Here is a 19,571-nt window from a genome sequence, read left to right as displayed (position 1 = left end):
CAAATACGACTTCATAGTTAAAATGTAGATATCAGATGTAAACAACCTGCATTGTTCCAGCTGGTTACTTGGTTGCTTAATGGATATGAATTGTGCACAGCAGAGTTGCAAGTGTACCCGCTAGAGTAAACGGATGTTCTGAATTCCGTCAAAGCCAAATGGAGTGCATCACTGCAGCCTCTAAAGAAAACAACAGGTGGTGATTTGAGATTTCCCAAGTGAGGCTCGCAACCTGCTGATTGAGCTGAAATTGCAGTTAACCTTGATCTAAGCACAAATTTGCATGGATTTTTCTCAATACTCATGCTCCATCAGTGGCCTGTTGGACTAAGACGCTTCCTGCTTTTCCTTACGAAAAGATAGCTTTCTCCCTTACAAGAAGAAGATGCTCATTAGTCAGCAAAGGCATCAAATGGTGCACATAAAAGGCAATTTAACCTAGAGAATGCACATTTTCAGATAAATATTGGCCAGTCATTTAAATACCTCAACATTGCATGTTTTTCTTTCTTTTCTTTTCTTTTTTAAAAAACATGTTCCCTGCTAATCAAAGCCCAAACACCACACAATAAACTTTGTTAAGAGCTGACATTTATGCATTGCAAGCTGAAAACATTTGAGCAGCTTGTAATTTAATCTTCTCTTTTTGTTTTCCTTATCAAGTGATTAGGCTGTGGATAACTCTATCCATTTACTTGATTAAACTCCTGCAATATTACCTTTGCTACCCGATATGGAGTAAGTTTATGAAGAGCTGCCAAAGAACACATACAGTTCTCTGTGAGTGTGGGTACCAAATGCTATTATTGGGAGTGATGGTAGAGCCTTCCCTTGTCTTTTGAAACCCCATGAGTCTGGGGTTAATGTTTTGGGCTGCTGCAGCTTTTTAACCCTTGGCAATGTTAGGCTGTGCCCTAAATGATGTTTGGGTTCTTTTTCTCAGCTTTAAAAATGTGTTTTTATTGCCTAGCATACTGCTATTCAGTATGTTGTTTACTGGAGTTTGTGATTTCATAGACTCATAGAATACTACAGTTGGAAGGGGCCTATAAGGTAGGGTGACCATATGAAAAGGAGGACAGGGCTCCAGTATCTTTAACAGTTGTTTGGAAAAGGGGATTTAAAACAGTGTCATTTGTATGCATGCAACACCTGGTGAAATTCCCTCTTCATCACAACAATTAAAGCTGCAGAAGCCCTGCCCTCTTGACCAGATAAAAAAGAGAGCAGGGCTCCTGTAGCTTTAACTGTTGTAGAGTGACCAGATACAAAAGAGGGAAGGGCTCCTGTAACTTTAACTGTTGTGATGAAGAGGGATTTTCACCAGGTGTTGCATGCATACAAATGACACCTGCTGAAATTCCCTTTTCTGTACAACTGTTAAAGATACAGGAGCCCTGTCCTCCTTACCATATGGTCACCCTATATAAGGTCATCGAGTCCAACCTCCTGCTCAATGTAGGAATCCACCTTAAAGCAAATGAAGTCTTCCTCCCTTGTTTTGTACATTGCCCAGAAAACAATTCTTAAAGGTCACTGATAAACACAACAAATCAATCGATCAATCAGCATGGCAACAAACACCATCTAGCCACAAACTCTCCTTTGCTCAAGAAGTATCCAACGTAATCCTTCTTTACAAGGGCTGATTCTCACATGTTCATACTTATCAAATGATGACCTGCATGTGCAAATGGAAATAATGAGAGATTCCGTTCTACAGATACACTTTTCACAATGCTTCACCTCACCTCAAAAGCAAAACTTTTTCAGCGCAGCCAGGTCCCACATCTAGCTGTCAAGTATACAGTAATGAAGTATAGAGAAATCAAGTGCTGCAGTGTCTGTCCTGGCTCTATGCTATGAGCAACTTGTCAGGATCCTTTAATTAGAAATTAAACTTGGCACCTCATACAGGCATGTGCTACTGCTGAGCTATGGGCCCTCGTCATAAAATAGAGCGTGGCGAACTCTTCATACATCTTCCCCCTCTTCCTGCTTCTTTTTGGAATAGGCTCTTTAACAGGGATCAGCTGCCTAATTTGACACCGTATAATATCTAACGCATGTTCACAGCTTGAATCCGGATAGACTCGGTGAGATCAGGCGGATCTTGGTGTGGGGTTCCCATGAATAAAAAATAACCACTGGGAACCAAATCCATCCCCTCCAATCCATTTTTAAATGTAATAAGATGAATTCAGGTTTAAAAGATTTGTAATTTGAATCTGAATGGCTTAAGCGGGCTGAGGTTAAGTCTGCTTAGTCTGCCGCTATCTGGAGACTGAGAGGTTAGTAAGGCATTCTGTGCCACATTAAAAGTTTTGCTGGAATATTAACTTGCTGTCTTTTATGGATGTCTGTGTCGCATTGCATTTCTCTGAAGCACTCGTACCAACTGGATGTTAATGGCACTGTAAAGTGATGATAAAATCTTCATGGAATGCATAATGCTCAGAGGAGACTCCCTGTCATATATGGAATATGCACACACACTACGGAACACTCGCTGGAGATGATTTATTCAGCCAAACACCAGTTGATCAGGCCTGTGGGATTTGGCATAATTAACAGATCTACACTGATTCAAAGGACAGCTGCTGCATCTTCATCTCTTATCCTTCTGAAGCGGAGATAGAGCCAACAGTGTACTACTCATTACATATACACACATTATCAACCAGCTACATTAGTTCAGGTAGCAACTAAGGGCAGTAGGACACATTTCACCATCACCTTGTGGCTTTAAAGGCCGTCGACGCTTCTCTTGTGCAAAGTGGGAGTGTGCTATTTACACTGGAGATTTATATTGGAGGCACAAAGTTGACATTTATCTCACCAATCCCCCCATAATTCCTCCCACCAATTAGTTTTACCTCTAGCGTGTGTTCCAAGCCTGAATTATATGGAGGGGGGGGTGAGTATTAATGGGAGACAACTTGCAGGCAGGGGGAAGGGGGAAGGGCGCTCTCCCCACTCAAGGGGTTCTCTACAACAAACTGCATTCCCAGCCCCATTTTGTCTAGGAAGATCCAATGTTTGGAAGAACTGTGTGCTGCTGCCTTTGGGGAAACATCCATCATAACACTGTTTAGATCAGAGGAGAGGGACTGAGCTGAGGTGGAGGGGCAGAAGCCCCCTGAACATATTTTCAGCCCATCACACCACTGGTCCCCAGCACAAAGCGTGGCTGGAACTCCTGCCAGTGCATGTCTGGGATCTTTTACCTTCCCCATATCTTCCCCGATAGGGAGAGCAAGCAACATGCTAGAGGCATTCATCTCCCTGCCCTCTCCGCAGGCCTCCAGGGGGTTAGAGGAGTGAGTGAGGAGAGAAATCCCCCTGTTAGATTTCCTATCAAAACTCAGAGATAACAAGGATTCCTGCCCTTTCCCCAAACACCCAGTAGAATTCTGGGAACAGAGCCCATAGAGGGACCCAAAGCCTCTGCAGGCTGGATGTGGGATGTGGGGCAAATTTATTTCTTAATTTATTATATTTCCATATCCCCCATTAGCTGAACCTCTCTGGGCAATATGCAAAACAAAACATAAAACCATAAAATACTGTTGTAAAACATAATATAGAATCATAGATTCAAAACTATCTAAAAATCAAAGTGGTGGCCAAGATAAAAAGAGAAAGACCTCAGTGACTGGTTTGGACAACACAATAATCAACGGTGGGTTAAATAGTCAATGGTGGGTTAAATAGTCAATGGTTGGTTATTGTGTCATCAGTTGGGACTTTTTCACACCGTGGTTGGTTATTCGGCCTAAATAACCAACGCTGTGCAGAGTTGATTATTTGAACAACCATTGGTTATTGTGTCACGTGTCGGGCATGGTTGACTATTTTGTTGCACACAGTTGGTTATTTTTGGTGACTACCGTGTGTCCTGGCAAGAGCAATCAAAACACCATTTTAGTCCAGCTGGCATAACTCGCAATGGCTGATGGGGGAGGGGGATGTGTCAATCAAATATACTGTTGACTAATAGTCAGCTCGATGCTGGCCTTTATCCACACCACTATTGATTATAGTTACATCGTGTGGGGAGGACTCCCTCGATAATAAACCTTTTGCCCCACTATTGACTATTGTGTTGTCTGATCACAGCTAATGTCTAACATGTTGTATAGCCACTGCCAGAGTAAACAATGTTATGTTAGATGGTCAAATGTGATGATTCAGTATAATTCAGCTAGGTATGTATGAGAACTTCACGTTCATTTAATATCAGAGCTCACTCCGCCCCCAAACATGAACACGACGGTATTTTGTGGGCCAAGCTGGCACATTCCCATGATGCTCATTCACAAAATGCATCCTCTAGACAAATGTACACTTTAATAACACAGCCTTTGAGAAAATGCACAACATTTTCACATTTTAGTGAAAGGGTAGAGAGGAAGTATGTATTTGGGTGCGCGGTTTTTGTTTTTGTTTTTTAAAAAAGCACGCCCAAATGTGTACTTTATTACTTATAATCAGGAACAGGATTGGGATGTACTAACCTTCAAGGTGGAACCTCAGGCCTCACTGATTTCCCCATCACTAAAGTTAGCTTCATATCTTTAAAGTTAAATGAACAAAGAAAAGAAAAAGATGATTAATCAGCTGCCATTTAGCCATTAATAATCACATTAGTAAGCAAATACAGTTAAATAAACTTTCACGTTGCATAAATGTCAATATGGGTGTCCTTTGAAAAAGTATTGACAGAAGCATAAGGCAATTTAATCAAGAAAAGCAACAACTCACAACTCGAAGAAAAAAGCCTTCTCCTTCTCCTCCTCCACCTCACTATTATATCAACAAACCTGAACCAAAATGGTCTTTTAAAAAATGAAGAAGTGTGACCTGAATGTGACTCCACTGATTAATCAGGTAAAGCGTTAGTTGATGAATCTACTGATTAAACCAATTAAATGTTCGCTGCTCTCAGAGCAGGGTTGGCAACACCTCTTTATCAAACGGATACTTATACGTTGGGGATATTATGGAAAATATCATGTTATCTAAATTGCCGCTGCTGCTCTTTTGTGCTCTGGGATACACTGTTGCTTGTATTCGGTGCCATTCAGCAAGTGGCAGGTGGGTGATAAAACTCTTGTTATACATCTCTCCATCTGTCCATCACCAGAGTCATCCATCAACCATTGCCTGTCCTGTCTTTTACTCTCCACTGCACAATGCAGCCTCAGAGCTGTGGCAAGGCAGATTTTTATGCATTGGGAAGGAAATTGATGTATTCTGAAAGTAATTACATCTGCCTATCATTGTCACCCTGGCCTGTGTGTGTGGTGGTGGCGGTGGTGATGAAGGAATCAACAGGCTGCATGTTCTGTATCAAACAAGAAAAGGTCCACGTCAGCCGTGGGCAGTCATCTATTTTGCCAGCCAGTTGGGGTTAGCAGCTGAAATGCACCAGAGTGTGATGGGAATATGGGGTGCTTCCACACAACCCTTTTCTCTGAAATGGCCACCCTTTGTTCACTTTTCATGACACAATATTGCTGCAGATCATTGCAGTGTGGTGTTTCCTATGTCATCATTCCATCTTTTTCCAAACTGGATTTCTGGGGATCCGATGCATTCTTCAGCCATAAAATGCAATTGCTATTGTAGCATCAGTGTGGACAAACAAAGTGTTGCGGCTTGGGGATGGGGGCTTCTGTGCCTTTAATTAAAAGTTTTGCTCCTGCCAGGAAGTTGGCACTTCCTAGTTTGGCAGCAATACCATGACATTTATTGAGCTCCTGGTGGAGGACTGCCATAAAAGGTTAGTGGGAGAGGTCTGTGTTTGGTTTCAAAGGTCAAAATTGTGCTGGTTGTACTGTTGCATATTTGTTAGTGTGGAAAGAAATCCCACTTCAAAAAATAAAAATGGCTTCCCATTTGCAGACAGCAAATATGGGAAAGCATTTTTGGGGGCAAATTGGGGGACAATTTGCTGCACCATTGCTAATAGGACAGTGGTGGGGCAGCCACAGTCCCCCCCTCATTTAAAAACAAGAATGATAACAAGCTCTTCCCAGGGGCTTCCATTTGACAGCTGCTATTTCCCTCTTCAGAATACACCAGATGTAGCATCAGTCTGAGACATTCTGATAGAGGGGAAATGGTGACTGCCACAAAAGTAATAATAAAAATTTAAAATGCTGCTGCTAGTTGGGCACGCAACTTCCCCAGTTTACCTCAAAGTGATACTGTACCAGAGCATTCTGGAGGGAGAGAAGGGGGCTGTCTAAATGGCATCTTTGCCCCATGGTGGCTGCGAATTGGTGTTGCGTAAGTTATATGATGCAGCCACCGATTCGCTGCCACCGCAGGGCAAAGAGACAAAGATGAGCAGTGGAAAGTTGGGGACTTACCCCACTTTTCCTGCAGGAGTGAGGGCAGCACAGCTCTTCAGCTGGCTGTCCTTGTTCCAGAGCCATGCCCAGGGCATTCACAGGCAAAAGGTGACCTCCCATTGGTCGCTAGAAACCAGGGGAGGGGAGGGGCCTTGTGAGCAAAATGGCCGCCGGATACCCATCTTGCCTCTGGTGTTGGGATTACCCAATGCTCCCCCCCATGCAGCAAAAGCATGGGATTTTTTCCTCCTAAACTGGGGGCAAATTGGCACCGTCAAGTCAACCCCAAGGTGTACACCAGTCAGCAACTGCCAACAGGAGATTCTTATCCTGCTTATTTGTTTGTTTCAAAACAGAAAGTGTTCTGCTGCTATCCCACCAGCAATGGCAAGCTTGCCTCCCCCAGAAATCCTTTAGACCCCTCCAATTGCTCCCCCTTTCAGGGTTTTTGCACCCATTTGAAGCAAAAGGTCTCTCCATAACCGTTTTAGCTTGCCTTTAAACTTTATTACAGGGGGAGACATAAAAATAAAATTGCCTTTATCTAGGGCATTTTGGGCAGGAGCTACTCAGTTCAAATTCGCATTTCAGAAAAAAACACAAAACAAAATCTGATAGCTTTACTCCCAGTGACACCATTGTGCTTGGCTAATAATAATAATAATAATAATAATAATAATAATAATAATAATAATTCATTTATATAGTGCCATCAGTGCACATAGTGATTGTATGTGGACTTTTCAGTAAAAATGATTTTTCTTTCAGACACAATACTAATGTTCTTTGTTTCATTCTTTCTTTCTTTCTTAAAACTGCACTTATTGCTAAGCTGACAGTAATCAAGTGAATGTGAAAAATAAGAGTTCTTGCATCCACAATAAACCGAAAGCTACAGTTCGCTCCCATGTCCAAGGCAATAGCTGTGACAGTATCATAGCAAGCAAGGTAAAATTCATATTTTTAAAGCTTCAAATGTCTTCAGTGCTTTCCTTTTCTAGTTTGGATACTGCATCATCTTCCAGAAAAGGAGCGGTCACCTGAGACAATACGAAAAGTCCATCTTGATTGTTTCAGACATAATTGACATTATTATTAGTAGTAGTAGTATTTTAAAAAAACAAGTCAATGCAAACTTAATTAAAACGGCAATTGAAGTGTAATATAGACTGATATTTGAAGGCTCAATGTATTCATTAGTTCAATCCCAAATGATCACGCTACTATCTCCAGTCCTCCTCTTCTATGTTAAAAACCCACAATACTATGTGGGAAGTAAAACCCACAATACTATGACTCTCTAGAGCTATTAAAATGCCTTTCTGAAATTATATTATAGTGGTAGAACTACTTTGGTGGTGCTGGCAATGCACAATGGTATTTGAAGCTGTCCATTGATATCAAGAATGAGAAATCAAGCTTTCCACTGTGAATTTAATTTATACACAAGTGATAACTAAGGTATTTTGAATCCAACCATGAACGTTTTGAACATTTGATAATCTTTCTGCAATATCCTTTTGTTATTTTTCTTTCTTTTCATGTAACTAATTCCCAAATCCTTAGATTTTTTTTTAAAGCAGTAGCATGCCCAGCAAAGTGTGCTTAAGGCCTATGAATCTTCTGCTGGTGTTGGGATGCCAGAAAACTGTGTTAAAACTGGCACCTATGCGCATACATCAGCACATGGGGCGGCCATCTTTTCTCTGAACAATTTCACAGGAAAGGAGAGGGGAGAATGCTGGCTCTGACCTTAGTTCCCAGAAAAATCCTTTGGTCATCTAGACAGTGCCTAGTGACCATAGGATCATAGAATCATAGAATAGTAGAGTTGGAAGGGGGCTATAAGGCCATTGAGTCCAACCCCCTGCTCAATGCAGAAATCCACTTTAATGCATACCACACCGATGGCTGCCCAGCTGCCTCTTGAATGCCTCTAGTGTGGGAGAGCCCACTACTTTCCTAGGTAATTGGTTCCATTGTCATACTGCTCTTATAGTTAGGAAGCTTTTCCTGATCCAGCCAGAATCTGGCTTCCTGTAACTTGAGCCCATTATTCCGTGTCTTGCACTCTGGGAGGATCGAGAAGAGATCCTGGCCCTCCTCTGTGTGACAACCTTTCAAGTACTTGAAGAGTGCTATCATGTCTCCCCTCAGTCTTCTCTTCTCGAGGCTAAACATGCCCAGTTCTTTCAGTCTCTCCTCATAGGGCTTTGTTTCCAGACCCCTAATCATCCTTTAATGTGTTTTAACAACCAAATAATCCTGAGCTGCACATCCTTCGAGTTCATTTAGTATGCATGCCAAGTTTCAGTGTCTAGGTTTCATAGTCTTGGATATGGCACTGACAGACAGGTGCACACATCTTGTGTTTTAACTTATAGCCCTAAGGTTGACTCGGATGAATCACATTCTGCCATTATAAAGAGAAATGGGTAGTAGGTTCTGTGGCTCATGCTCAGAAAATGGCTCAATGGATTGATATGAAACTTGGCAGAGAAGTAGAGGTCAGTTTGAGGTTGGCCCATGCCAGTTTTGACACAGATGAAATTTTAAACTTCATCCAAGTTTAAAATGTTACACGACAGATGTTGTCTGTTTTCTTTCTCATAGACTTCTCCCGGCCCATTTCTCTGCAGCCCCTCATGTTGCCTGTACTTCCTGATTTAAAGAAGCTTAATGGGAAGAATACTTTTATTACCTCTTGCCCTGGGCTTTAATTAAAATGTGGGAAGCTGAGGAGGCTACAGGCTGCCACAGAGATGATTGTACAATGAAAGACACACACACACACACACAGAGAGAGTGCACACACACACACACGCAGCACACTTCACCACATTGCGGTGAACAGGTAAGCTCCAAAATGCCACCAAATAAATTAAAAAATGCCCTGAGAATGACGCAAAAACAAAAACCCTTAGGGAAAAAAAGAAAAAGAAGCTTTGCTACAACCCCTGCCAATAGCAAGTCCTATCTAAGAGAAACTTTGGAGAATTTTCCCTCCCCTTGGAGACATTCAGTGAAATCCCACCCCCACCCCAATTTCTCTACCCACAAATACTCTGGAGAATTTTGAGAGGCCACTTGTGTACAGCTCAAATACATATACAGCCCTAGATATTACTTAAGTTTAAGTTCAAAACTTAATGTTGAATCAAGTGAATACATGACAGACCTTTTCCTCCCTTTGATGAGTTTAGTCTCAAATCTTTCAAAAAGCATTGTGCCATCCATGGTAACTGATGTCTGATACCACTTACAGCAATGAAAGTATCAGGAAATAGTAAGATACAGTGGATTTAAGACCATCATAAGGAACGCCTCTCCTGACGTGAATATACCTGGTCACTACGTTCAACATCTAAGGTCCTCCTCTGGGTGCCTACTCTGAGAGAGGCTCGAAGTGTGGCAACGAGGGACAGGGCCTTTTCAGTGGTGGCCCCCAGACTATGGAACGATCTCCCTGACAAGGCTCGCCTGGCATCAACGCTGCTATCTTTCCGGCGCCAGGTTAAGACTTTCCTCTTTGCCCAGGCATATGGAGACACATCTTAATCACCCACATGTTTAGTTTTTAATGGCTTTTAATGCTTTATGTGTGTATGTTCTGTGTTTTAGAATCTTAAATTTTGTATATTCATTTTTATCTTAATTTTTTAGAATTTCTGTAAACTGCCCAGAAAGCCCTGGCTATAGGGGTGGTATATAAGAGTAATAAATAATAATAATATATCACATTTTTGAGTTTTTGAAATATTTTTCCGAATAATCTCAATAGTTCTTTTTTCTAAATTCGTATTTTGGTTTTCTAATTTGCAATCACTGATGTAACAAACCACAGAGCATCCTATCTTTTTAATGCATTTGTTCATTTAAGAACTTTCCACTTCTTTGTATTTGTGAATATGGGTGAATATGGGTAAGAAAAAAAGAGGGTTAAACCAAAGAACTGAGTCGTCATTTCTCTCTATGTTAAGACTTAAACAAAAGGGTCAATCACCTTTCCATTCTTTTGTTCTTGACTTGTTTTCAGATTGGATCCCTGAAGATTAAAGTGCGGTCAAAAAGATTAGAAGCACAGGAAACAGCATTCATTTTCATGGATTCATTCCTTGCCACTGACATCCTATATGACCTAAATAATGAGAAATGTTATCTGCTCTGAACCTCTTACTCAACCTTTCCCAACCTGGTGCCGTTCTTGTTGGACCACCACTCTTTGCTGAGGATTGTGGGAGTCATAGTCCAACACATCTGGAAGGCACCAGGTTGGGCAAGGCAGTACTAATCAATGAGAAAATCGAGTTTGGCTGCCTTACTGCAAACATGCATTCCGAGGGCTTTCTCGGCTGCTCTACGTATCCCTTCTGTATTTGTAAATGTGGAGAATAATGAATGCCACCTGTTCCTTAAAATCAACCTGAAAACTGTTTTAAGATGCAATCTCCCATGCAAAGGAATGAGTAATATGTTAACAGACAGAGGGGCTGGAAATATAGTCCATGAATTTAATTTTAGCTGTAAGAGCCTTTTTGGAATTTATTGCAAATAATATCCATCCTAACTCATGTATGCATTTGTTAGGAATGCAATATGTGTGCAACATAAATAATACCAATAGCCAAACTAGTAACTTTGAAATATATATATAGGCAGTGAAATTTCTTTGCTTCGCTGGATCCAGTTCAACTTGAATGGATTCATAAAACAGTTCTCAGGCAATTGGACATTTGTTAGCCGTCAAAGAACAAAAAGCAGGGATAACTCAGGGTAATAGACTTTGTATGTAGTAATCCCCACTCTTAACAAATTAAGGGACTGCTTGGAAAGGAGATCAGTTATTATTAGCTGTTTTGCTGGACCATAACATTTTAAGCATCTTCTCTTCTTTAATCAAGGAGTAAAATGATTTAAAAACATGTGGGTGGACCTCAAGCGGTTAGCTGTGGGCGCTAAAGCAGAGGCTTAACACCCTCCTTTGGTGGGATTGTGCGGGAATCTTGCAATAACAGATGAGGTTGGTGAACACTTGTTGGGCACCTTTATGGTGATTGGCAGGTTCTGAGGCCTGGTCCTTGGGGGGGGGGCTGTGGGGCTCTCGACCCAGGATATGGCTTTCCTTTGAGGACCTCACTGTCTCACTTACTTGGTGTTATGAGGCATCAAGTGGGAGCGACACTGAGGTTGTTTACCCAAAGCACACACATGTAGTTTCAGGTTTGGCTGAGTGGCTTGCCCTTTATGCAGGCTAGTTGCCTAGAGACAGGCTGCTTGGATTCCCACACCCTCATATGCAGTTCCAGGGAGGGGTGAGTTACCTAGTTTAAATAAAGAGCCCCTAGTTATACCCAAGCTCTGGTGTCTGGGTCGTTATTTCCCTGCTTCTTCCTCTATCCACAACAACCAAAGGAAGAATCCTCTGTTCCCTGGGAGGGCAGCTGAAGGGCCACAAGATGCTTCAGGTCTCCTCTGGTTGTGGTGGTGGAAAGTTCTCCTATCAGCATCACTCCTCTGGTCCAAACCGTGGTAAGGGTTGAAGAGGGGTATGCTGAGGGCCTGCTGGGGTGGATCAGTGGAGGCCTTGGATTCACAGAATCCAAAACCCTCCCATTGCCCTGACATGCCGTCAACAAGGCAGTAAGCCTGTGTGCACCAGTTACTGGGGAACATGGGCGGGAGGATGCTGTTGCACCATGTCCTGCTTGTTCATCCATGGCCGATGGCTGTTTGGCCACTGTGTGAACAGAGTGCTGGACTAGATGGACCCTTGCTCTGATCCAGCATCAGGGCCCTTCTTACATTCTTATGTTCTTAACAAGGGAGAGAAACACCACCAGAACTAGAGCTGGTATTATTATTATTTTCTCCCATTGAAAAACTATGGGAGGGAGAAAGTTTTTTAAAAGATGGCAAAATATGTATATATTAAAAAGGAAAGGGGGCGAGGAGGCTGCCTACCCTCAAATACCTTCCACCTTGGCTGATATGAGCCCAATAAGGCTTAGGAAGCAGAAGTTCTTCTCCCACAGAGATCCCCCTTCCATAAACCTCAATAGAATTGCTCTGCCTGGCTACAATCCTATATTCAATAAACAAAAAACCTACGGTTTACAAAACAATGTTAAGGATGTAGTTTTAACCAAGCACCAAAAAGCGGGGAAATTGGGAGTTAAGGCTCACCAGCCTTAACGCCACATCCTCCCTAAGGAGTCAGAAAGTACCAGTGAAATTCTCATTCTCCCAAAGCAGATAAACCATGAGGACAGGATGGAGAATAGGATATGCAGAGGTGACTGTGGAACACTGATGAACAACTTAGGGCCACCTACTACTCTTTTTTTTGTTTAGAGCAGCCCTTCCCCAACCTGGTGCCCCCCAAAGGTGTTGAACTACAACTCCCATCATTGCAAGTCAGTATGTCCCATGGTCAAGAATGTTGGGACAGCAGGATGGGGAATGTGCGGTAGCAGCGGCGGCTCCAGACAAGCCCCCCCAACCCAACCCACTTACCCGCTCTGTCATCTCTGGGCCTGGGCTTGAACTGAGTGCCCTGGCCCAACCGGAAGCAAGGCCGCACCTGTGGCCTTGCTTCTGGATGGAGCCAGGAGCTCAATTCAAGCCCGGGCCTGGCGCCGATGGAGCAGGTAAGACCCCTTCCATCCCGCCTGGCCCCGCCACCACCGCTGCATGAACTGCGGCGGTGGCAGCAGCTCCAGGCAAGCCCCCCCACTTTACTTACCTGCTCCTTTGTTGCCGGGCCTAGGCTTGAACTGAGCGCCCTGGCCCAACCGGAAGCAAGGCCGCATGTGCGGCCTTGCTTCCGGATGGAGCCGGGGGCTCAATTCAACCCTGGGCCTGGCGCCGACAGAGCAGGTAAGTCACACACCCCTGTCCCGCCTGGCCCCTTACCTGGCCCCGCTGCCGCCGCTTCTGGGTGGAGCCGGGGGCTCGATTCAAGCCCAGGCCTGGCCACAACAGAGCAGGTTAGAACCCACCCTCCTGTCTGGCTCCTTACCTGCCCCCCTGCCACTGCTGCACGAAATGCAGCGGCAGCGGCTCCAGGCAAGCCCCCCCTTACCTGCTCTGTCGTGGCCAGGCCCAGGCTTGAACTGAGTGCCCTGGTCCACCCAGAAGCAAGGCCGCAAGTGGACCTGGGCGCTCGGTTCAAGCCCAGGCCCAGCGATGACAGAGCAGGTAAGATCCCTTCTTCCCGCGTATCCCCTTACCTGGCAACCCCCCCAGGCACCCCCCCACTTACCTGATGTCTTGTGGCTGGGTGCAGCCTGCACTCTCCTTTCTTCTCCTCCTCCCTCCAGGGAATCTGAGGCGCATGCGCTGCCTTATCAGATTCCCCATAGGGAAACATAGGATTTTTTAAAAAAATAATTAAAAATTGATGGAATGGACTTTTGAAAAAAGAAAGGCCATTTCATCAATGGGGAGGATAGGGCAACGCAATCCTACTAATGGATTGCTTGGTAAGGCTCCCAATTCGGAGCTTTTAGTGCACAAAAAAATGGTCGCCACCCCGGAAGCATTTTTGTGTCAATTTGAAACAGAGAGGCTTCCCCCACATTTGTCATTTAAAGTGACATCCTGCCCTCAATATTTCACCAATCTTCTTGAAACGTGCAGGGTATGTAAAACCAGCATTTCTTTCTGGCAGGACTCTGTTTCAGAAAGATTGGTGAAATATTTTTCATTTTAGGATGCTAGAATGACCACACCCCAATAACACCTTTTAACATGGTGGAATGCTGCGACTTACTTCCAAGTAGACATGTATATGGCTGCACTCTAAGGGTACAACCCTATGCATGTTTAGGCAGAAAAAAGCCCTACAACTCCCAGCATTCCTCATCCAGACATGCATAGGATTTAGGGCTGTGCTCTGCTCCGATTTGGATCCCCTAAGGGTAGATCTGAATTGGGTCGGGGGAGGTTCAGATCGAGGTGGAGCAGATCACTTCGCCTCGATCCGCAGCTCCAAAAGCAGGTAAGTGAGGCAGAGGGGGCTTACCTGGCGCTGGCGCTGCTGCCACAATCCGTGCTGTGATGGTGGCAGAGCCAGGTAAGGGGACAGGGGGGCTTACCTGCCTCTGTCGCAGTCCATGCGGTGGCTTCAGCTTTCCCTTTTTTTATCTCCTGCACTAAGTTTAAAATAGGGGTGTGCACGGACCCCCCGCTCCGCCCCGTGGGCTATTCCGAAAATTTCGGATCGGCCCGCTCAGCTCCGCTCCGCCCATACTCCGCTCCTCTTCGCCGCGGAGCTCCGGCTCCGAATTGGAGCTCCGCAATGGAGGGGAGTGGCACCAGGTAAGGCCGGGAGAGGAGGGCGGGAGGTTTACCGGGCCCTGCCGCCATCGCCGCCCATGCGGCGACAGCGGCAGAGCCCGGTAAGGGACCAAGGGGGAGGGGGGCCTTACCTGCCTCCATCCGCAGTCTGTCAGCATCTTCAATTGAGCCCGTGGTTCAACCAGGAAGCAAGCGGCCCAGACTTCCTGGTTGAACCGCGGGCTCAATTGAAGATGCCGACGGACCGCGGACGGAGGCAGGTAAGGGAGAGGAGGGCGGGGGGTTACCGGGCCCTGCCGCCGTCGCCACATGGGCGACAGCGACAGTGACAGCGGCAGGGCCCGGTAAACCCCACTTACCTTTCCGGCGGAGCTCTGGATCGAGGCGAAGGATCCGCCTTCACCTCGATCCTCTTCGCCATGCTCTGCCGGCCCCCCAATCCTCTTCACCTCTGCCTTAAGGGCAGGCGAAGCCCCCCGCTTCGCTTCTAATTCGCCGGTCCGATTAGAAGCGGAGCACATCCCTAGTTTAAAACCCTTCCTACCAAATTATGCATTTGTCTTCCTGCTACGAAACCACACTGATCTTTTCCAATATAGTTACATATAAATGTGTTCATTCATTTTGCCATTATAGCTTTTAAATTTTTTTCATCTTGATTAATTAAAGAAATAGATCTATATGAGCGGTGGCTTCAACTGAGGCCCAGGCCTCAAAGTGGAAGCAGGCCTGCTTCCAGCTTGAGGCCTGGGCCTCAGTTGAAGCTGCCGCTGGACCGGGATGGACACAGGTAAGTATAGGGGAGGGAGGCTTACCTGGCTCCGCCACCCACCGCCACCGCGGTCCATGTGGCAGTGGACAGCAGAGCCAGGTAAGGGGGAAGGGGGGTTTATTCAGCCCCCATTTTGTCACCCTTTCCCCACTTACCTGCCTCCGCCACCGGCTGTGGAGGCAAGTAAGTGGGGAAAGGGTAAAATGGGGGGCGAATCTCGATCTGACCCTTCGGATCTCGCTGCGGATCCAGTTCCGGAGTGGGTCAGGGGAGGGTTGGATCAACCTGAAGTGGTTTGGGCCCAATCTGAAAGTTCCAGATCGGGTGATGAAGCGGTTCGAGGGGCTGGTGCACAGCCCTAATAGGATTGCACCTTAAGAGACTCATTGTACCTGAAAACTAACAGATTGGTTGTAGCATTCATAAGCTTTCGAGGACTTCATCAGATATGGAAAAGGATCAGGTAATTTGCTGCTGCACTTCAGGGTGAAGACATCAAACATTGTAAAGAGGTTGGACGAATGGGCCACAACTTTATTAAGTAACTTAAAGGATTTCCTGAGAATAATTTGTCTACTGGCCTGCTCATCATCACTTAGAAGATCGCCAGCTTCTAAGGCTAGCTAGGAAGCAACTTTTCCTGTCACCTGCCTTGTTCAGGTGACCCCCTCCCAACTCATAACAAATAATTAGATCAGTCCTTAAAATTGCTCTGTCCTCATCGCTTATACATTGCTGAGGGGGCTCCTGGCTGTGTCATCAGACCACTAGTGTCCTGGTTTGGCTTCGGTTCTGAATCTGAGCAGAATGGGTGTTGTGGTTTCTGGGTGCTGTACTTTACTCCAGTAGATCTGTGACAGGCCAGAGCAGCTCTCATAGAGGATAGGCAGCTTGCTGGCATGCACAGAGGCTCCAGTCAAAATATAACATGCTGTCCCTTTCCTCCCTGGTGTTGAAGAGTTTGGGAGAACATATACTTTTATTCTTTGAACTTTTCTACATGAGGCATTTATTGTCATCCCTTACTCATGGTTGTTTGCAGGTTCTTCAGATGATGGTGGGACCCTCCAGTGTTGTGGTTTTTTAGAGTGAAAAATAAAGTATTATTTGTGAAAGTGAAAGAAAATGTATTTTCCTACATGGACAATTACATTATTCTGTTACACCCTGAAGGCTGTTGGCTCCGATTTCAGTGGGGCTGTGAATCCATTCTGGGTTTCTTTCAGAAACAGCCAGAACTCAAAAGGAGCTTTCCAATATGCTGAACCTAGTTTGGGGATACATGCACATATCTGAGGGAAATGCACACAGAAATACTTAATTCAACTGTGGGGGGGGGGAATGCTTCAAAATTGGGTGCATTTCAAAAGTGCACATGAAAATGTGTATACTTGAAAAAAAAATGCATCGAGAAAATTGGCATGTTGTGACAAATGAACGTGATAATATGCACAAATTCTCATGTGGACTAAAATAAATAAATAAATCATCACATTCAGAGCATGAAGTGGAACAGAATAAACTTAGCAGAGGTAGGGGGGGATGAGAACTTGAAGGAAATTGAGCTTGACAGATTGCCCCCTCTGCCTCTCCCCCTAATTACCAGACTCTGGGGACAAACAAGAGGGAACGGATATTGCCTTTATTACCGTGTTTGTAAGCTTCCCATTTGGCTGGCCACTGTTGGAAACAGAATGGAAAGCAAAATAGGCACAGTGTCTGGATGGCTAATCCAAAAGCAGTATTAGCCTCTCACTTAAAAAGCAATAGCAGTACATTTATAGGCTCCCAAGTCTATTTCTTGCCAGTGAGTTCAGGAAATTATTTCTTTCTCTGCACCCCCCCCCCCCATCCGCTCCATCTCTCTTTGAACAAATTTGAACTGTTCATTTTATTGGGATAAGACCAAACCTACCTTTCAGTTTTAGGCTGAATCCAGGTTGGTGTCACATTCTTGACTGGTCTTGCTTGTGACAGATCTATTCTAGGGGGAAACCATTTTGCATAAGCAAAGAGCACATGTACAATCCTGTGCACTCCTTGACGGCTTTTTAGTTTCAAATCGTATTGAAGTTCAGGATGCATGATGACACAAGCCTATGGAATAGTATGTAACTGGAAAAGGTAGAATATGGCATTGAATTTTTCTCTCCATACCGTAATGGAAACCTAGGTATTTGGATGAGACGCTACCGGTGACAAGGCATGCGTCTATTATGTTCTGACACATTTTCATCAGCATTGGAACTTTCTGAAAAATAGGATATTCAATATAAACTTCAAAAATGGCTTGTGAAGGAAATAAGCAGAATCTGCATGAGATGAGCACTTCGATCCCAACAGGAAAGATGAAATCTTCAGCCTGACACAGCAGCTCCTCAATTTATTTTTTTCTGTCTTAAAAAAAAGAAGGGGAGTTATTTCAACACACTGGGTTTTTAAAACTCAAACCTACTATGACTATTTGTTCACAGTCTACAAAATGGCTTCCGAACAGGTTGGTGTTTGAATGTACAACTTGAAATTGTAATCCTGCTGGCTACAGTTATTCTGTCAAAAAGCAATGCTTTCTTGCTCTCTTCCCATCTCTCTGCCCTCGCCTATATGACAGCGGGATTGCTCCTCATTGAATAAAACCCCGATTTTTCATTGATTCAAATGTAGGTAAAGAGCAACAACAGCGACTTATTTCCTGAATTTTTTTATAGCGAGTTATTAATGTGCACATGCACATTATTATCCCATATACAATGATAAAGAGTAGAAGCCAATGAAGCTATAAATCTAATCTACAGAGCTCTACAGACTAATATAACACACAAACCGAGCAGGAGGGGGGAGGAAGGAAGGAGGCTACAGAGGGAAAGGAACAAGGCTGGCTGCCTGTTTTCCACTTTGTTCCCATAGCTGTTCCTGTCACATCATTGCTCCATGTAAGGAAATTCAAAGAAACAGCCTCCATGAACTGGGAGTGTGTGTGTGTGTGTGTGTGTGGAGTGGGGGGGGGGGAAATGAGGCTACAGAAGGAAAGGAAGGAGGCAGCAGAACACGTCTCCTCATCTGGCTGCCTGTTTCCCCTTCTTTCTTTTTTTGAACCACCCAGAGAGCTTTGCATATTGGGCAGTACAGAAATGCTATATATATATGTATATATACACACACACACACACACACAGAGAGAGAGAGAGAGAGAGAGAGAAATAAATGTGGCACAAAACCCAGCAGAGATTAGTGAGGATTCAGCATGCTCAGTAGTCATGAAATGTTGATTGACTGTCAGCTGGAAAAGAAGACTAGAAAACTAGGGTGGAGAGAGAGAGAGAGAGAGAGAGAGAGAGAGAGAGAGAGAGAGAGAGAGAGAGAGAGAGAGAGAGAGAGAGAGAGGAATGTCCTCTGTGGAGCAAAAGGGTGGGGGCAAACTCTACACAGGAGCACTCTTGCTGGAAAGTGAGGATATACTGCAATATTTGCTGTAGTGGGCCCCACATGTCAGTTACTATGTAGAAAACTATGAATGATTCCTAAAATACCTAACCAGTGGTGGGAGTATTCACAGAAATTTGGCTATAAGCATAGGCCGTAGCTGAGTTTTTGTCTTTCAGTGACTGAATGATTGATGGATTGATTGCATCGTGCCCCTTATTGTACTTTCCGGGCAGCTCACAATCACTCAAAGCAACAAAATAATAAATAACAGCAACAAACCTAGCAGCACTGCAGAGCCAGAAACTAGAGCCAATGTCATATAGTGGTTAGAGTGGGGGAGGGGGAGGAATTTGTGCTCTTCCAGATGTTTTGGCCTGCAGTTCCCGTAATCCATTGGATATGTCTGTTGAGAGTAGTAGGCCAAATCATCTGGAAGGCCACAAGTTGCTAATCCCTGGGTTAGATGGTTGGACCTCTAGTCTAAACCCATTTAATTTCTGCTGGAATCAGGCCGTTCATTTAACGTATATGTCCCCCACTCCCCCTGTGACCTGAAGCGGGACAGGAAGCTTTCTCCTTGCTTCTAAAGGCACTCTTTATATTAACTTGCTCTTCTGCTTGTACAACGTAAACTGTTGCATGAAGAAACCTTCCAAAGGATCTAAGAAGGGGTGGGGGAGGTTGAATTAAATATGACATATGGTGTATGAATTCAT

The sequence above is a fragment of the Elgaria multicarinata genome, chromosome 5 (genome assembly GCF_023053635.1).
Source record: "Elgaria multicarinata webbii isolate HBS135686 ecotype San Diego chromosome 5, rElgMul1.1.pri, whole genome shotgun sequence".
In the NCBI taxonomy this organism is placed as follows: domain Eukaryota; kingdom Metazoa; phylum Chordata; class Lepidosauria; order Squamata; family Anguidae; genus Elgaria; species Elgaria multicarinata.
The sequence above is the reverse complement of the archived record's forward strand: the minus strand, read 5'-3'. Positions refer to the sequence as shown.